At 51.3% G+C, this 20,655-nt stretch overlaps 2 long non-coding RNA genes across 2 annotated transcripts in view; one reads left to right on the forward strand and one right to left on the reverse strand.

Annotated features, from left to right (window-relative positions):
* Window positions 1-10,576, reverse strand: part of LOC141160848 (uncharacterized) — a 64,072-nt gene extending 53,496 nt beyond the window's left edge. The window contains exon 1 of the long non-coding RNA XR_012250543.1: window positions 10,258-10,576. This is a non-coding gene — a long non-coding RNA (uncharacterized lncRNA). The remainder of the gene's footprint in view (window positions 1-10,257) is intronic.
* The window catches only part of LOC141160849 (uncharacterized), a 30,487-nt gene that overhangs the window by 1,927 nt on the left and 7,905 nt on the right, over window positions 1-20,655 (forward strand). The gene's annotated exons all lie outside the window — the stretch shown is intronic.

Genomic DNA, 20,655 nt, shown 5'->3' on the forward strand with positions numbered 1-20,655 from the left:
TAGGAGATGACACATGGGGGCAGAATGGGAGATGACACGGAGGCAGAATAAGATATGACATGGGGCAGAATGGGAGACGACATGGGGGCAGAATGGGAGATGACAAGGAGGCAGATTACGAGATGACATGAGGGCAGAATGGGAGATGACATAGAGGCAGATTAGGAGATGACATGAGGGCAGAATGGGAGATGACATGGGGGCAGAATGGGAGATGACATGGGGCAGAATGGGAGATGACATGGAGCAAAATGGGAGATGACACATGGGGCAGAATGGGAGATGACATGGGGCAGAATGGGAGATGACACGAATGCTGAATGGGAGATGACATAGTGGACAAATTGAGATGGCATAGCGGCAGAATGGGAGATGACTTCGGGCAGAATGGGAGATGACATGCGAGCAGAATGGGAAATGACATGGGGGCAGAATGGGAGATGACATGAAGGCAGAATGGGAAATGACATGAAGGCAGAATGGGAGATGACATGGTGGAAGAATTTAGATGGCATAGGGGCAGAATGGGAGATGACTTCGGGCAGAAAGGGAGATGACATGGGGGCAGAATGGGAAATGACATGGGGGCAGAATGGGAGATGACATGGAGGCAGAATAGGAGATGACATGGGGCAGAATGGGAGATGCCATGAAGGCAGAATGGGAGATGACATGGTGGAAGAACGGAGATGACATGGGGGCAGAATGGGATATGACTTAAGGCACAATGGGAGATGATGACACATGGCGGAAGAATGGGAGATGACATGGAGGCAGAATGGGAGATGACATGAGGGCAGAATGGGAGATGACATGGGGGGAGAATGGAGATGACATGGGGGCAGAATGGGAGATGACATGGGGGAGAATGGAGATGACATGGGGGCAGAATGGGCGATGACATGGGGGGAGAATGGAGATGACATGGGGGCAGAATGGGTGATGACATGGGGGCCGAATGGAGACATAGGGGAAGAATGGGTGATGACATGGGGGCAGGATAGAATGAGAGATGACATGGGGGCACAATGGAGACATGGGGGCAGAATGGGAGATGACATGGGGGCACAATGGAGACATGGGGCAGAAAGGGAGATGACATGGGGCAGAATGGGAGACTACATGTGGCAGAATTGGAGATGACACATGGGAGCAGAAAGGGAGATAACATGGGGCAGAATGGGAGATGACATGGGGCAGAATGAGAGATGACACATGGGGGCAGAATGGGAGATGACACGGAGGCAGAATAGGAGATGACATGTGTGCAGAATGGGAGATGACACGGAGGCAGAATAGGAGATGACGTAGGGGCAGAATGGGAGATGACATGGGGGCAGAATGGAAGATGATATGGGGCAGAATTGGAGATGACATGGGGCAGAAAGGGAGATGACACATGGGGAAAGAATGGGAGATGACATGGGGCAGAATGGGAGATGACACATGGGGGCAGAATGGGAGATAACATGGGGCAGAATGGGAGATGACATGGGGGCAGAATGGGGGATGACAGGGGCAGAATGGGAGATGACATGAGGGCACAATGGAGACATGGGGCAGAATGGAAGATGACATGGGGGCACAATGGAGACATGGGGCAGAATGGGAGATGACATGGAGTCAGAATGGGAGATGACATGGGGCAGAATGGGAGATGACATGGGGGCAGAATGGGGGATGACATGGGGGCAGAATGGGAGATGACATGAGGGCACAATGGAGACATGGGGCAGAATGGAAGATGACATGGGGGCACAATGGAGACATGGGGCAGAATGGGAGATGACATGGGGCAGAATGGGAGACAACATGGGGCAGAATGGGAGATGACACATGGGAGCAGAAAATGAGATGACATGGGGCAGAATGGGAGATGACATGCGGGCAGAATAGGAGATGACATGCGGGCAGAATAGGAGATGACATGCGGGCAGAATGGGAGATGACACGGAGGCTGAATAGGAGATGACGTAAGGGCAGAATGGGAGATGACATGGGGGCAGAATGGGAGATGATATGGGGCAGAATGGGAGATGACATGGGGTAGAAACGAAGATGACACATGGGGACAGAATGGGAGTTGACATGGGGCAGAATGGGAGATGACACATGGGGCAGAATGGGAGATGTCACAGGGCAGAATGGGAGATGACATGGGAGCAGAATGGGCGATGACATGGAGTCAGAATGGGAGGTGATATGGGGCAGAATGGGAGATGACATGGGGGTAGAATTGGGGATGACATGGGGGTAGAATTGGGGATGAAATGGGGCAGAATAGGAGATGACATGGGGGGAGAATGGAGATGACACATGGGGCAGAATGGGAGATGACACGGAGGCAGAAGAGGAGATGACATGGGGCAAAATGGGAGCTGAAATGGGGGCATAATGGGGGATGACATGGGGGCAGAATGGGAGTTGAAATTGGGCAGAATGGGAGATGACATGGGGGGGAGAATGGAGATGACATATGGGGGCAAAATGGGAGATGACATGGGGTAGAAAGGGAGGTGACACATGGGGACAGAATGGGATGTGACATGGGGCAGAATGGGAGATGACACATGGGGGCAGAATGGGAGATGTCATAGGGCAGAATGGGAGATGACATGGGAGCAGAATGGGCTATGACATGGCGTCAGAAAGACAGATGACATGGGGCCGAATGGGAGATGACATGGGGGTAGAATTGGGGATGACATGGGGGCAGAAAGGGAGATGAAATGGGGCAGAATGGGAGATAACATGGGGGGAGAATGGAGATGACACATGGGGGCAGAATGGGAGATGACACGGAGGCAGAATAGGAGATGACATGGGGCAGAATGGGAGCTGAAATAGGGGCAGAATGGGGGATGACATGGGGCAGAATGGGAGATGAAATGGGGCAGAATGGGAGATGACATGGGGGGAGAATGGAGATGACATATGGGGCAGAATGGGAGATGACTTGGGGCACAATGGGAGATGATGACACATGGGGGCAGGATTGGAGATGACATGGAGGCAGAATGGGAGTTGACATGAGGGCAGAATGGGAGATGACATGGGGGGAGAATGGAGATGACATTGGGGCAGAATGGGAGATGACATTGGGGAGAATGGAGATGACATGGGGGCAGAATGAGAGATGACATGGGGGGGGAATGGAGATGACATGGGGGCCGAATGGGTGATGACATGGGGGCAGAATGGAGACATAGGGGAAGAATGGGAGATAACATGGGGGCAGAACAGAATGGGAGATGACATGGGGGCACAATGGAGACATGGGGGCAGAATGGGAGATAACATGGGGGCACAATGGAGACATGGGGCAGAAAGGGAGATGACATGGGGCAGAATGGGAGACGACATGGGGCAGAATGGGAGATGACACATCGGAGCAGTAAGGGAGATGACATGGGGCAGAATGCGAGATGACATGGGGCAGAATGAGAGATGACACATGGGGGCAGAATGGGAGATGACATGGAGGCAGAATAGGAGATGACATGTGGGCAGAATGGGAGATGACACGGAGGCAGAATAGGAGATGACGTAGGGGCAGGATGGGAGATGACATGGGGGCAGAATGGGAGATGATATGGGGCAGAATTGGAGATGACATGGGGCAGAAAGGGGGATGACACATGGGGACAGAATGGGAGATGACATGAGGCAGAATGGGAGATGACACATGGGGGCAGAATGGGAGATGACATGGGGCAGAATGGGAGATGACATGGGGCAGAATGGGAGATGACATGGGGGCTGAATGGGGGATAACATGGGGGCAGAATGGGAGATGACATGAGGGCATAATGGAGACATGGGGCAGAATGGAAGATGACATGGGGGCACAATGGAGACGTGGGGCAGAATGGGAGATGACATGGGGCAGAATGGGAGACGACATGGGGCAGAATGGGAGATGACATGGGGCAGAATGAGAGATGACACATGGGGGCAGAATGGGAGATGACATGCGCGCAGAATAGGAGATGACATGCAGGCAGAATGGGAGATGATACGGAGGCAGAACAGGAGATGACGTAAGGGCAGAATGGGAGATGACATGGGGGCAGAATGGGAGATGATATGGGGCAGAATGGGAGATGACATGGGGTAGAAAGGGAGATGACACATGGGGACAGAATGGAAGGTGACATGGGGTAGAATGGGAGTTGACACATGGGGGCAGAATGGGAGATGTCACAGGGCAGAATGGGAGATGACATGGGAGCAGAATGGGCGATGACATGTAGTCAGAATGGGAGATGACATGGGGGAGAATGGGAGATGACATGGGGCATAATGGGGGATGACATGGGGGCAGAATGGGAGATGAAATGGGGCAGAATGGGAGATGACATGGGGGGGGAATGGAGATGACATATGGGGCAGAATGGGAGTTGACATGGAGGCAGAATAGGAGATGACATGGTGCAGAATGGGAGATGACATGGAGGCAGAAGAGGAGATGACATGGGGCAAAATGGGAGCTGAAATGGGGGCATAATGGGGGATGACATGGGGGCAGAATGGGAGTTGAAATTGGGCAGAATGGGAGATGACATGGGGGGGAGAATGGAGATGACATATGGGGGCAAAATGGGAGATGACATGGGGTAGAAAGGGAGGTGACACATGGGGACAGAATGGGATGTGACATGGGGCAGAATGGGAGATGACACATGGGGGCAGAATGGGAGATGTCATAGGGCAGAATGGGAGATGACATGGGAGCAGAATGGGCTATGACATGGCGTCAGAAAGACAGATGACATGGGGCCGAATGGGAGATGACATGGGGGTAGAATTGGGGATGACATGGGGGCAGAAAGGGAGATGAAATGGGGCAGAATGGGAGATAACATGGGGGGAGAATGGAGATGACACATGGGGGCAGAATGGGAGATGACACGGAGGCAGAATAGGAGATGACATGGGGCAGAATGGGAGCTGAAATAGGGGCAGAATGGGGGATGACATGGGGCAGAATGGGAGATGAAATGGGGCAGAATGGGAGATGACATGGGGGGAGAATGGAGATGACATATGGGGCAGAATGGGAGATGACTTGGGGCACAATGGGAGATGATGACACATGGGGGCAGGATTGGAGATGACATGGAGGCAGAATGGGAGTTGACATGAGGGCAGAATGGGAGATGACATGGGGGGAGAATGGAGATGACATTGGGGCAGAATGGGAGATGACATTGGGGAGAATGGAGATGACATGGGGGCAGAATGAGAGATGACATGGGGGGGGAATGGAGATGACATGGGGGCCGAATGGGTGATGACATGGGGGCAGAATGGAGACATAGGGGAAGAATGGGAGATAACATGGGGGCAGAACAGAATGGGAGATGACATGGGGGCACAATGGAGACATGGGGGCAGAATGGGAGATAACATGGGGGCACAATGGAGACATGGGGCAGAAAGGGAGATGACATGGGGCAGAATGGGAGACGACATGGGGCAGAATGGGAGATGACACATCGGAGCAGTAAGGGAGATGACATGGGGCAGAATGCGAGATGACATGGGGCAGAATGAGAGATGACACATGGGGGCAGAATGGGAGATGACATGGAGGCAGAATAGGAGATGACATGTGGGCAGAATGGGAGATGACACGGAGGCAGAATAGGAGATGACGTAGGGGCAGGATGGGAGATGACATGGGGGCAGAATGGGAGATGATATGGGGCAGAATTGGAGATGACATGGGGCAGAAAGGGGGATGACACATGGGGACAGAATGGGAGATGACATGAGGCAGAATGGGAGATGACACATGGGGGCAGAATGGGAGATGACATGGGGCAGAATGGGAGATGACATGGGGCAGAATGGGAGATGACATGGGGGCTGAATGGGGGATAACATGGGGGCAGAATGGGAGATGACATGAGGGCATAATGGAGACATGGGGCAGAATGGAAGATGACATGGGGGCACAATGGAGACGTGGGGCAGAATGGGAGATGACATGGGGCAGAATGGGAGACGACATGGGGCAGAATGGGAGATGACATGGGGCAGAATGAGAGATGACACATGGGGGCAGAATGGGAGATGACATGCGCGCAGAATAGGAGATGACATGCAGGCAGAATGGGAGATGATACGGAGGCAGAACAGGAGATGACGTAAGGGCAGAATGGGAGATGACATGGGGGCAGAATGGGAGATGATATGGGGCAGAATGGGAGATGACATGGGGTAGAAAGGGAGATGACACATGGGGACAGAATGGAAGGTGACATGGGGTAGAATGGGAGTTGACACATGGGGGCAGAATGGGAGATGTCACAGGGCAGAATGGGAGATGACATGGGAGCAGAATGGGCGATGACATGTAGTCAGAATGGGAGATGACATGGGGGAGAATGGGAGATGACATGGGGCATAATGGGGGATGACATGGGGGCAGAATGGGAGATGAAATGGGGCAGAATGGGAGATGACATGGGGGGGGAATGGAGATGACATATGGGGCAGAATGGGAGTTGACATGGAGGCAGAATAGGAGATGACATGGTGCAGAATGGGAGATGACATGGAGGCAGATTAAGAGATGACATAGGGGCAGAATGGGAGATGACATGGGGGCAGAATGGGAGATGACATGGCGCAGAATGGGAGATGACATGGGGCAGAATGGGAGATGACACATGGGGGCAGAAAGGGAGATGACATGGGTCAGTATGGGAGATGACATGGGGCAGAATAAGAGATGACACATGGGGGCAGAATGGGAGATGACATGGGGGCAGAATGGGAGATGACATGAGGGCAGAATGGGAGATGACATGGGGCAGAATGGGAGATGACATGGGGGCTGAATGGGGGATAACATGGGGGCAGAATGGGAGATGACATGAGGGCATAATGGAGACATGGGGCAGAATGGAAGATGACATGGGGGCACAATGGAGACGTGGGGCAGAATGGGAGATGACATGGGGCAGAATGGGAGACGACATGGGGCAGAATGGGAGATGACATGGGGCAGAATGAGAGATGACACATGGGGGCAGAATGGGAGATGACATGCGGGCAGAATAGGAGATGACATGCAGGCAGAATGGGAGATGATACGGAGGCAGAACAGGAGATGACATAAGGGCAGAATGGGAGATGACATGGGGGCAGAATGGGAGATGATATGGGGCAGAATGGGAGATGACATGGGGTAGAAAGGGAGATGACACATGGGGACAGAATGGAAGGTGACATGGGGCAGAATGGGAGTTGACACATGGGGGCAGAATGGGAGATGTCACAGGGCAGAATGGGAGATGACATGGGAGCAGAATGGGCGATGACATGGAGTCAGAATGGGAGATGACATGGGGGAGAATGGGAGATGACATGGGGCATAATGGGGGATGACATGGGGGCAGAATGGGAGATGAAATGGGGCAGAATGGGAGATGACATGGGGGGGGAATGGAGATGACATATGGGGCAGAATGGGAGTTGACATGGAGGCAGAATAGGAGATGACATGGTGCAGAATGGGAGATGACATGGAGGCAGATTAAGAGATGACATAGGGGCAGAATGGGAGATGACATAGGGGCAGAATGGGAGATGACATGGGGCAGAATGGGAGATGACACATGAGGGCAGAAAGGGAGATGACATGGGGCAGAATAAGAGATGACACATGGGGGCAGAATGGGAGATGACATGGGGGCAGAATGGGAGATGACATGAGGGCAGAAAGGGACATGACATGGAGGCAGAATGGGAGATGACATGGGGCAGAATTTGGAGATGACATGGGGGCAGAATGGGAGATGACATGGTGGAAGAATGGAGATGACATAGGAGCAGAATGGGAGATGACATGAAGGCAGAATGGGAGATGACATGGTGGAAGAATGGAGGTGACATGGGGGCAGAAAGGGAGATGATATGGAGGCAGAATAGGAGATGACATAGGGGCAGAATGGGAGATGACATGGGGGCAGAATGGGAGATGACATGGGGCAGAATGGGAGATGACACATGGGGGCAGAATGGGAGATGACATGGGGCAGAATGGGGTTGACATGGGGGCAGTGTTAGAATCTATGTTGTTTTACTATCGGCCATCTTGTTGTGGTTTGCTGGCTTCTAGTCTTTTCCTCTGGTGCTCGGTTTCTTGGTCACGTGATCTCTTCACTCTTTATTACTCAGCACCTGGATATCATTCCCAGCTGGACAGCAGTGTTGTAACGCTCATGCTCTGGCTAAGTAGCCTTGTTTCGTTTTTCTTGCTTTGGACTATTGTTATCCTGGGACTTCTTGTTCCATCAGTTTTGTTTCCTTTAATTATCGTTTCTGCAACTAACTTTTCTGTTACGAGGTCTCCTGCATTTGCTCCTAGTCCTTAGATCTTTTAGGGACCCCTTTCCGCTTCCTACAAGTCTTCGTTTGAGTTCAGTGCAGGAGTTTCGTTGGGGCTATTCATAAGGAATAGGACACCCACTGCAGCGTAGGGTAAAGCTGAGTCTGAGTGCAGGGACAGCTTTTCCCTCCTATTCCTTAGTTCTAAGTTGCAGAACATAACAGGCAGAATGGGAGATGAAATGGGGCAGAATGGGAGATGACACATGGGGGCAAAATAGGAGATGACACATGGGGGCAGAATGGGAGATGACACGGAGGCAGAATAAGAAATGCAATGGGGCAAAATGGGAGATGACATGGGGGCAGAATGGGAGATGACACGGAGGAAGATTAGGAAATTACATAGGGCCAGAATGGGAGATGACCTGGGGGCAGAATGGGAGATGACATGGGGCAGAATGGGAGATGACATGGAGCAGAATGGGAGATGACACATGGGGGCAGAAAGGGAGATGACATGGGGCAGAATGGGAGATGACACGAGGCAGAATGAGAGATGACACATGGGGGCAGAATGGGAGATGACATGGGGGCAGAATGGGAGATGACATGGAGGCAGAATGGGAAATGACATGTTGGAAGAATGGAGAAGACATAAGGGCAGAATGGGAGATGACATGGGGTAAAATGGGAGATGACTTGGGGCAGAATGGGAGATGACAAGGGGGCAGAATGGAATATGACATGGAGGCAGAATAGAAGATGACATAGGGGCAGAATGGGAGATGACATGGGGGCAGAATGGGAGATGACATGGGGCAGAATAGGAGATGACATCAAGGCAGAATGGGAGATGACATGGTGGAAGAATGGAGATGACATAAGGGCAGAATGGGAGATGACATGGGGCAAAATGGGAGATGACTTGGGGCAGAATGGGAGATGACAAGGGGGCAGAATGGAAGATGGCATGGAGGCAGAATAGGAGATGACATAGGGGCCGAATGGGAGATGACATGGGGGCAGAATGGGAGATGACATGGGGCAGAATAGGAGATGACATAGGGGCATAATGGGAGATGACACGGGGCAGAATGGGAGATGACACGGGGAAGAATGGGAGATGACACATGGGGTAGAGTGAGAGATGACATTTGGCAGAATGGGAGATGACACGGGACAGAATGGGAGATGACACATGGGGTAGAATGGGAGATAACATGGGGCAGAATGGGAGAAGACACATGGGGATAGAATGGGAGATGACACGGAGGCAGAATAGGAGATGACATGGGGCAGAATGGGAGATGACATGGGGCAGAATGGGAGATGACATGGGGGCCGAATGGGCGATAACATGGAGTCAGAATGGGAGTTGACATGGGGCAGAATGGGAGATGACACGGAGGCAGAATAGGAGATGACATGGGGAAAAATGGGAGATTACATGGGGGCAGAATGGGAGATGAGACATGGGCGCAGAATGGGAGATGACACTGAGGTAGAATAGGAGATGAGATGGGGGCAGAATAGGAGATGACATGGGGGAAGAATGGGAGATGACATGGAGGCAGAATGGGAGATGACATGGGGCAGAATGGGAGATGACGTAGGGGCAGAATGGTGGATGACATGGGGCAAAATTTGGAGATGACATGGGGCAGAATGGGAGATGACATGAAGGCAGTGTAAAGTTACGGGGTCAGTGGGTGCTCTTGTCCGCTGGCCCAGCCGCCTTTAGACGTGGACCAGGGCTCATTCCCAACTGAACACCCGGACTACTCAACCGTGGGCGAAACACTACTCAGACAACACAGGGTGAGGGAATCATGATATTAAGGCTTTATCCCCAGCAACTAACAGCATATAACACATAACCAGCACAGCACAAATTTTAACAGGACAGAGTCTCACCCTTCCGCTGGCTCACCAGGGTTTTAGATTCTTCGTATCTCAGATCTTCCAGGACTATTTGCTCCAAACCAGTGGTCCCATTCTTTTGGCAGGCACCCACCCAGAATGAAATAATGCCGGAGTATGGAACTGAGACTGCACGGCAAAGTCTGTAACCAGGTGACCGAAATGTCCCAACCTGGGTTGCGTCCTATTCGATCGTTTTTCTCCCATTCGAATCCGAAGATCCTAAATTAGCTGCCTGTCTTCAAGCTAGTGCACCTGAAGTCGGGACCGACATCCCTAGGCAGAGGGCAGTACACAAAAAACTCCTGGTCAACTGAACAGTCCTCCTGATATACCCTCAGCCCTCTTTGCAAGATACTGGGGACTTCACGATTGGTGGAATAAGACTGTCTTTTCATTGGCTGGATCTCAAGTCCCATATAACCATTTTTGGTCGTATTGCAGTCCAGGCAAGGGAGAGCCACATACTGATTGATATAGTCCTAAAATGGAATGCTAGTAGGAAACATTCGGTTTGCAAGTTATGACATTAGAACAATGTTGGCTGAGGCTATTTACATAGAGTCAACAGTCCACATGATAATACAATGGCATTCTAACAGGATTAAATTCCTCTGACCCTACAGAGGAGAGATAATTGCATTACTCATGTTAACATCACCAACATCTACAAGACTCTAGAAACAATGGGTATACAAAACAGTGTCCAGCTAGATTGTAAGAACTTAACCCATGAGTGGCATATTACGAGTTTGCCACAAAATACCAAATTGTCCGGATAAATAAGAAATCATCCTATGTTGTATATAAAATGGGTCCATTTCGTCACAGGCAGAATGGGAGATGACATGGTGGAAGAACGGAGATGACATAGGGGCAGAATGGGAGATGACTTGGGGTAGAAAGGGAGATGACATGGGGGCAGAATAGGAGATGACTTGGGGCAGAATGGGAGATGACATGGGGGCAGAAAGGGAAATGACATGGGGGCAGAATGGGAGATGACATGGAGGCAGAATAGGAGATGACATGGGGGCAGAATGGGAGATGACATGGGGGCAGAATGGGCGATAACATGGAGTCAGAATGGGAGTTGACATGGGGCAGAATGGGAGATGACATGGTGGAGAATGGTGATGACACATGAGGGCAGAATGGGAGATGACACAGAGGCAGAATAGGAGATGACATGGGGCAGAATGGGAGATTACATGGGGGCAGAATGGGAGATGAAACATGGGCGCAGAATGGGAGATGACACTGAGGTAGAATAGGAGATGAGATGGGGCAGATTAGGAGTTGACATAGGGGCAGAATGGGAGATGACATGGGGGCAGAATGGGAGATGACGTAGGGGCAGAATGGGAGATGACATGGGGCAGAATGGGAGATGACACGGGGCAGAATGAGAGATGACACATGGGGCAGAATGGGAGATGACAAGGAGGCAGTATAATAGATGACATGGGGGCAGAATGGGAGATGACATGGAGGCAGAATGGGAGATGACAGGGGGCAGAATTTGAAGATGACATGGGACAGAATGGGAGATGACATGGTGGAAGAATGGAGATGACATAGGAGCTGAATGGGAGATGATATGAAGGCAGAATGGGAGATGACATAGTGGAAGAATGGAGATGACATGGGGGCAGAATGGGAGATGACATGGTGGAAGAATGGAGATGACATAGGAGTTGAATGGGAGATGACATGAAGGCAGAATTGGAGATGACATGGGGCAGAATTGGAGATGACATGGGGCAGAATGGGCGATGACATGGAGTCAGAATAGGAGATGACATGGGGCAGAATGGGAGATGATATGGGGGCAGAATGCGGGATGGCATCAGGGCAGAATGGGAGATGAAATGGGGCAGAATGGGAGATGAAATGGAGGGAGAATGGAGATGACACATGGGAGCAGAATGGGAGATGACACGGAGGAAGAATAGGAGATGACATGGTGGCAGAATGGGAGATGACACGGAGGCAGATTAAGTGTTGACATATAGGCAGAATGGGAGATGACATGGGGGCAGAATGGGAGATGACATGGCGCAGAATGGGAGATGACATGGCGCAGAATGGGAGATGACACAAGGGTTCAGAAAGGGAGATGACATGGGGCAGAATGGGAGATGACACGGGGCAGAATGAGAAATGACACATGGGGCAGAATGGGAGATGACAAGGAGGCAGTATAGGAGATGACATGGGGGCAGAATGGGAGATGACATGGGGCAGAATGGGAGATGACATGGAGGCAGAATGGGAGATGACATGGGGCAGAATTTGAACATGACATGGGGCAGAATGGGTGATGACATGGTGGAAGAATGGAGATGACATAGGAGCAGAATGGGAGATGACATGAAGGCAGAATGGGAGATGACATGGTGGAAGAATGGAGATGACATGGGGGCAGAATGGGAGATGACTTGGGGCAGAATGGGAGATGATAAGGGGGCAGAATCGGAGATGACATGGAGGCAGAATAGGAGATGACCTAGGGGCAGAATGGGAGATGACATGGGGGCAGAATGGGAGATGATATGGGGCAGAATGGGATATGACACATGGGGCAGAATGGGAGATAACATGGGGCAGAATGGGAGATGACACGGGGCAGAATGGGAGATGACACACGGGGATAGAATGGGAGATAACACGGAGGCAGAATAGGAGATGATATGGGGGCAGAATGGGAGATGACATGGGGGCAGAATGGGCGATAACATGGAGTCAGAATGGGAGTTGACATGGGGCAGAATGGGAGATGACATGGTGGAGAATGGTGATGACACATGGGGGCAGAATGGGAGATGACACAGAGGCAGAATAGGAGATGACATGGGGCAGAATAGGAGATTACATGGGGGCAGAATGGGAGATGAAACATGGGCGCAGAATGGGAGATGACACTGAGGTAGAATAGGAGATGAGATGGGGGCAGATTAGGAGTTGATATAGGGGCAGAATGGGAGATGACATGGGGGCAGAATGGGAGATGACGTAGGGGCAGAATGGGAGATGACATGGGGCAGAATGGGAGATGACACAAGGGGGCAGAAAGGGAGATGACATGGGGCAGAATGGGAGAGGAAACGGGGCAGAATGAGAGATGACACATGGGGCAGAATGGGAGATGACAAGTAGGCAGCATAGGAGATGACATGGGGGCAGAATGGGAGATGACATGGAGGCAGAATGGGAGATGACAGGGGGCAGAATTTGAAGATGACATGAAGGCAGAATGGGAGATGACATGGTGGAAGAATGGAGATGACATGGGGGCAGAATGGGAGATGACTTGGGGCAGAATGGGAGATGATAAGGGGGCAGAATCGGAGATGACATGGAGGCAGAATAGGAGATAACGTAGGGGCAGAATGGGAGATGACATGGGGGCAGAATGGGAGATGATATGGGGCAGAATGGGATATGACACATGGGGCAGAATGGGAGATAACATGGGGCAGAATGGGAGATGACACGGGGCAGAATGGTAGATGACACATGGGGATAGAATGGGAGATGACACGGAGGCAGAATAGGAGATGGCATGGGGGCAGAATGGGAGAAGACATGGGGGCAGAATGGGCGATAACATGGAGTCAGAATGGGAGTTGACATGGGGCTGAATGGAAGATGACATGGTGGAGAATAGTGATGACGCATGGGGGCAGAATGGGAGATGACACGGAGGCAGAATAGGAGATGACATGGGGCAGAATGGGAGATTACATGGGGGCAGAATGGGAGATGAGACATGGGCGCAGAATGGGAGATGACACTGAGGTAGAATAGGAGATGAGATGGGGGCAGAATAAGAGATGACATGGGGGAAGAATGGGAGATGACATGGGGCAGAATGGGAGATGACATGGGGCAGAATGAGAGATGACGTAGGGGCAGAATGGGAGATGACATGGGGGCAGAATGGGAGATGACACAAGGGGGCAGAAAGGGAGATGACATGGGGCAGAATGGGAGATGACACGGGGCAGATTGAGAGATGACACATGGGGCAGAATGGGAGATGACAAGGAGGCAGTATAGGAGATGACAAGGAGGCAGTATAGGAGATGACATGGGGGCAGAATGGGAGATGACATGGGGGCAGAATGGGAGATGACATGGAGGCAGAATGGGAGATGACATGGGGCAGAATTTGAAGATGACATGGGACAGAATGGGAGATGACATGGTGGAAGAATGGAGATGACATAGGAGCAGAATGGGAGATGACATGAAGGCAGAATGGGAGATGACATGGTGGAAGAATGGAGATGACATGGGGGCAGAATGGGAGATGACTTGGGGCAGAATGGGAGATGATAAGGGGGCAGAATCGGAGATGACATGGAAGCAGAATAGGAGATGACATAGGGGCAGAATGGGAGATGACATGGGGGCAGAATGGGAGATGACATGGGGCAAAATGGGAGATGACACATGGGGCAGAATGGGAAATAACATGGGGCAGAATGGGAGAAGACACGGGGCAGAATGGGAAATGACACATGGGGATAGAATGGGAGATGACACGGAGGCAGAATAGGAGATGACATGGGACAGAATGGGAGATGACATGGGGGCAGAATGGGCGATAACATGGAGTCAGAATGGGAGTTGACATGGGGTAGAATGGGAGATGACATGGTGGAGAATGGTGATGACACATGGGGGCAGAATGGGAGATGACACGGAGGCAGAATAGGAGATGACATGGGGCAGAAAGGGAGATTACATGGGGGCAGAATGGGAGATGAGACATGGGCGCAGAATGGGAGATGACACTGAGGTAGAATAGGAGATGAGATGGGGGAAGAATAGGAGATGACATTGGGGAAGAATGGGAGATGACATGGAGGCAGAATGGGAGATGACATGGGGCAGAATGGGAGATGACGTAGGGGCAGAATGGGAGATGACAAGGGGGCAAAATTTGGAGATGACATGGGGCAGAATGGGAGATGACATGAAGGCTGTGTAAAGTTACGGGGTCAGTGGGTGCTCTTGTCCGCTGGCCCAGCCGCCTTTAGAAAGACAACGTGGACCAGGGCTCATCCCCAACTGAACGCCCGGACTACTCAACCGTGGGCGAAACACTACTCAGACAACACAGGGTGAGGGAATCATGATATTAAGGCTTTATTAGATCCCCAACAACTAACAGCATATAACACATAACCAGCACAGCACAAATTGTAACAGGCAACAGAGTCTCACCCTTCCGCTGGCTCACCAGGGTTTTAGATTCTTCGCATCTCAGATCTTCCAGGACTATTTGCTCCAAACCAGTGGTCCCCTTCTTTTGGCAGGCACCCGCCCAGAAAGAAATAATGCCGGAGTTTGGAACTGAGACTGCACGGCAAAGTCTGTAACCAGGTGACCGAAATGTCCCAACATGGGTTGCGTCCTATGCGAACGTTGTTCTCCCATTCGAATCCGAAGATCCTAAATTAGCTGCCTGTCTTCAAGCTAGTGCACCTGCAGTCGGGACTGACATCCCTAGGCTGAGGGCAGTAGACAAAAAACTTCTGGTCAACTGAACAGTCCTCCTGATATACCCTCAGCCCTCATTGCAGGATACCGGGGACTTCACGATTGGTGGAATAAGACTGTCTTTTCATTGGCTGTATCTCAAGTCCCATATAACCATCTTTGGTCGTATTGCAGTCCAGGCGAGGGAGAGCCACATACTGATTGATATAGTCCTACAATGGAATGCTAGTAGGAGACATTCGGTTTGCAAGTTATGACATTAGAACAATGGTGGCTAAGGCAATTTACATAGAGTCAACAATCCACATGGTAATACAATGGCATTCTAACAGGATTAAATTCCTCTGACCCTACAGAGGAGAGATAATTGCATTACTCATGTTAACATCACCAACATCTACAAGACTCTAGAAACAATGGGTATACAAAACAGTGTCCAGCTAGATTGTAAGAACTTAACCCATGAGTGGCATATTACGAGTTTGCCACAAAATACCAAATTGTCCAGATAAATAAGAAATCATCCTATGTTGTATATAAAAGGGGTCCATTTAGTCACAGGCAGAATGGGAGATGACATGGTGGAAGAACGGAGATGACATAGGGGCAGAATGGGAGATGACTTAGGGCAAAAAGGGAGATGACATGGGGGCAGAATGGGAGATGACATGGGGCAGAATGGGAAATGACATGGGGGCAGAATGGGAAATGACATGGGGCAGAATGGGAGATGACATGGAGGCAGAACAGGAGATGACATGGGGCAGAATGGGAGATGACAAGGTGGAAGAATGGAGTTGACATGGGGGCAGAATGGGAGATGACATGGGGCAGAATGGGAGATGACATGGGGGGAATGGAGGTGACATGGGGCAGAATGGGAGATGACATGGGGGAGAATGGAGATGACATGGGGCAGAATGCAGACATAGGGGAAGAATGCGAGATGACATGGGGGCAGAAGGGGAGATGACATGGGGCACAATGGTGACATGAGGCAGAATAGGAGATGACATGGGGCACAATGGAGATGACATGGAGCAGAATGGGTGATGACACGGAGGCAGAATAGGAGATGACATGGGAGCAGAATTGGGGATGACACGGAGGCAGAATAGGAGATGACATAGGGGCAGAATGGGAGATGACATGGGGCAGAATGGGAGATGCCATGGGGCAGAATGGGAGATGACGAGGCAGAAAGGGAGATGACACATGGGGTAGAATGGGAGATGACATGGGGCAGAATGGAAGATGACACATGGGGGCAGAATGGGAGATGACATAGGGCAGAATGGGAGATGACATGGGGGCAGAATGGGGGATGACATCGGGGCAGAATGGGAGATGAAATGGGGCAGAACGGGAGATGACATGGGGGGAGAATGGAGATGACACATGGGAGCAGAATGTGAGATGACACGGAGGGAGATTAGGAGATGACATAGGGGGGAGAATGGGAGATGACATGGGGCAGAATGGGAGATAACATGGCGCAGAATGGGAGATGACATGGGGTAGAATGGGAGATGACACAAGGGGGCAGAAAGGGAGATGACATGGGGCAGAATGGGAGATGACACGGGGCAGAATGAGAGATGACACATGGGGCAGAATGGGAGATGACATGGAGGCAGTATAGGAGATGACTTGGGGGCAGAATGGGAGATGACATGGAGGCAGAATAGGAGATGACATGGGGCACAATGGAGATGACATGGGGCAGAATGGGTGATGACACGGAGGCAGAATAGGAGATGACATGGGAGCAGAATGGAGGGTAACACGGAGGCAGAATAGGAGATGACATACGGGCAGAATGGGAGATGACATGGGGGCAGAATGGGAGATAACATGGGGCTGAATGGGAGAAGACGAGGCAGAAAGGGAGATGACACATGGGGATAGAATGGGAGATGACATGGGGCAGAATGGGAGATGACACATGGGGGCAGAATGGGAGATGACATAGGGCAGAATGGGAGATGACATGGGGGCAGAATGGGGGATGACATCGGGGCAGAATGGGAGATGAAATGGGGCAGAATTGGAGATGACATGGGGGGAGAATGGAGATGACACATGGGAGCAGAATGGGAGATGACACGGAGGAAGATTAGGAGATGACATAGGGGGAGAATGGGAGATGACATGGGGCAGAATGGGAGATGACATGGCGCAGAATGGGAGATGACATGGGGTAGAATGGGAGATGACACAAGGGGGCAGAAAGGGAGATGACATGGGGCAGAATGGGAGATGACACGGGGCAGAATGAGAGATGACACATGGGGCAGAATGGGAGATGACATGGAGGCAGTATAGGAGATGACTTGGGGGCAGAATGGGAGATGACATGGAGGCAGAATGGGAGATGAGATGGTGGAAGAATGGAGATGACATAGGAGCAGAATGGGAGATGAAATTGGGCAGAATGGGAGATGACATGGGGGCAGAATGGGAGATGACATGGAGTCAGATTAGGAGATGACATAGGGGCAGAATGGGAGATGACATGGGGGCAGTATAGGAGATGACTTGGGGGCAGAATGGGAGATGACATGGAGGCAGAATAGGAGATGACATGGGGCACAATGGAGATGACATGGGGCAGAATGGGTGATGACACGGAGGCAGAATAGGAGATGACATGGGAGCAGAATGGGGGGTGACACGGAGGCAGAATAGGAGATGACATAGGGGCAGAATGGGAGATGACATGGGGGCAGAATGGGAGATGACATAGGGCAGAATGGGAGATGACACACGGAGGCAGAATAGGAGATGACATGGGGGCAGAATGGGAGATGACACGGGGCAGAATGAGAGATGACACATGGGGCAGAATGGGAGATGACATGGAGGCAGTATAGGAGATGACTTGGGGGCAGAATGGGAGATGACATGGAGGCAGAATAGGAGATGACATGGGGCACAATGGAGATGACATGGGGCAGAATGGGTGATGACACGGAGGCAGAATAGGAGATGATATGGGAGCAGAATGGGGGGTGACACGGAGGCAGAATAGGAGATGACATAGGGGCAGAATGGGAGATGACATGGGGGCAGAATGGGAGATGACATGGTGGAAGAATGGAGATGACATAGGAGCAGAATGGGATATGATATGAAGGCAGAATGGGAGATGACATGGTGGAAGAATGGAGATGACATGGGGCAGAATGGGAGATGACTTGGGGCAGAATGGGAGATGATAAGGGGGCAGAATGGGAGATGACATGGAGGCAGAATAGGAGATGACATAGGGGCAGAATGGGAGATGACATGGGGGCAGAATGGGAGATGACATGGGGCAGAATGGGAGATGACACATGGGGGCAGAATGGGAGATAACATGGGGCAGAATGGGAGATGACACGGGGCAGAATGGGAGATGACACATGGGGGCAGAATGGGAGATGACATGGGGCAGAATGGGAGGTGACACGGGACAGAATGGGAGATGACACCTGGGGTAAGAAGAGGAGATGACACGGAGGCAGAATAGGATATGATATGAGGGCAGAATGGGAGATGACATGGGGGCAGAATTGGCGATAACATGGAGTCAGAATGGGAGATGACATGGGGGCAGAATGGGGGATGACATGGGGCAGAATGGGGGATGACATGGGGGCAGTGTTAGAATCTATGTTGTTTTACTATCGGCCATCTTGTTGTGGTTTGCTGGCTTCTAGTCTTTTCCTCTGGTGCTCGGTTTCTTGGTCACGTGATCTCTGCACCCTTTATTACTCAGCACCTGGCTCTCATTCCCAGCTGGACATCAGTGTTGTAACGCTCATGCTCTGCTAAGTAGCCTTGTTTAGTTCTTCTTGCTTTTGACTATTGTTATCCTGGGACTTCTTGATCCACCAGTTTTGTTTCCTTTAATTTTTGTTTCTGCAGCTAACTTTTCTGTTAGGAGGTCTCCTGCTTTTGCTCCCAGTCCTTAGATCTTTTAGGGACCCCTTTCCCCTTCCTACAGGTCTTCGTTTGAGTTCAGTGCAGGAGTTTCGTTGGGGCTATTCATAAGGAATAGGGCACCCACCCCAGCGTAGGGTAAAGCTGAGTCCAAGTGCAGGGACAGCTTTTCCCTCCTATTCCTTAGTTCTAAGTTGCAGAACATAACAGGCAGAATGGGAGATGAAATGGGGCAGAATGGGAGACGACACATGGGGGCAAAATAGGAGATGACACGGAGGCAGAATAGGAGATGACATGGGGGCAGAATGGGAGATGACAAGGAGGCAGATTAAGAGGTGACATAGGGGCAGAATGGGAGATGACATGGGGGCACAATGGGAGATGACATGGGGCAGAATGGGAGATGACATGGAGCAGAATGGGAGATGACACATGGGGGCAGAAAGGGAGATGACATGGAGCAGAATGGGAGATGACACACGGAGGCAGAATAGGAGATGACATGGGGGCAGAATGGGAGATGACATGGGGGCAGAATGGGATATGACATGGAGGCAGAATGGGAGATGACATGGGGCAGAATTTGCAGATGACATGGGGCAGAATGGAAGATGACATGAAGGCAGAATGGTAGATGACCTTGTGGAAGAATGGAGATGACATAGGGGCAGAATGGGAGATGACAAGGGGCAAAATGGGAGATGACATGGAGCCAGAATAGGAGATGACATAGGGGCAGAATGGGAGATGACATGGGGGCAGAATGAGAGATGACATGGGGCAGAATAGGAGATGACATAGGGGCAGAATGGGAGATGACATGGGGGCAGAATGGGAGATGACATGGGGCAGAATGGGAGATGACACGGGGAAGAATGTGAGATGACACATGGGGCAGATTGGGAGATGTCATGGGGCAGAATGGGAGATGACACGAGGCAGAATGGGAGATGA

This window comes from Phyllobates terribilis, unplaced genomic scaffold, assembly GCF_046119375.1.
Source record: "Phyllobates terribilis strain yellow unplaced genomic scaffold, ASM4611937v1 Scaffold_9__5_contigs__length_417890890, whole genome shotgun sequence".
NCBI classification, from domain to species: Eukaryota; Metazoa; Chordata; class Amphibia; order Anura; family Dendrobatidae; genus Phyllobates; species Phyllobates terribilis.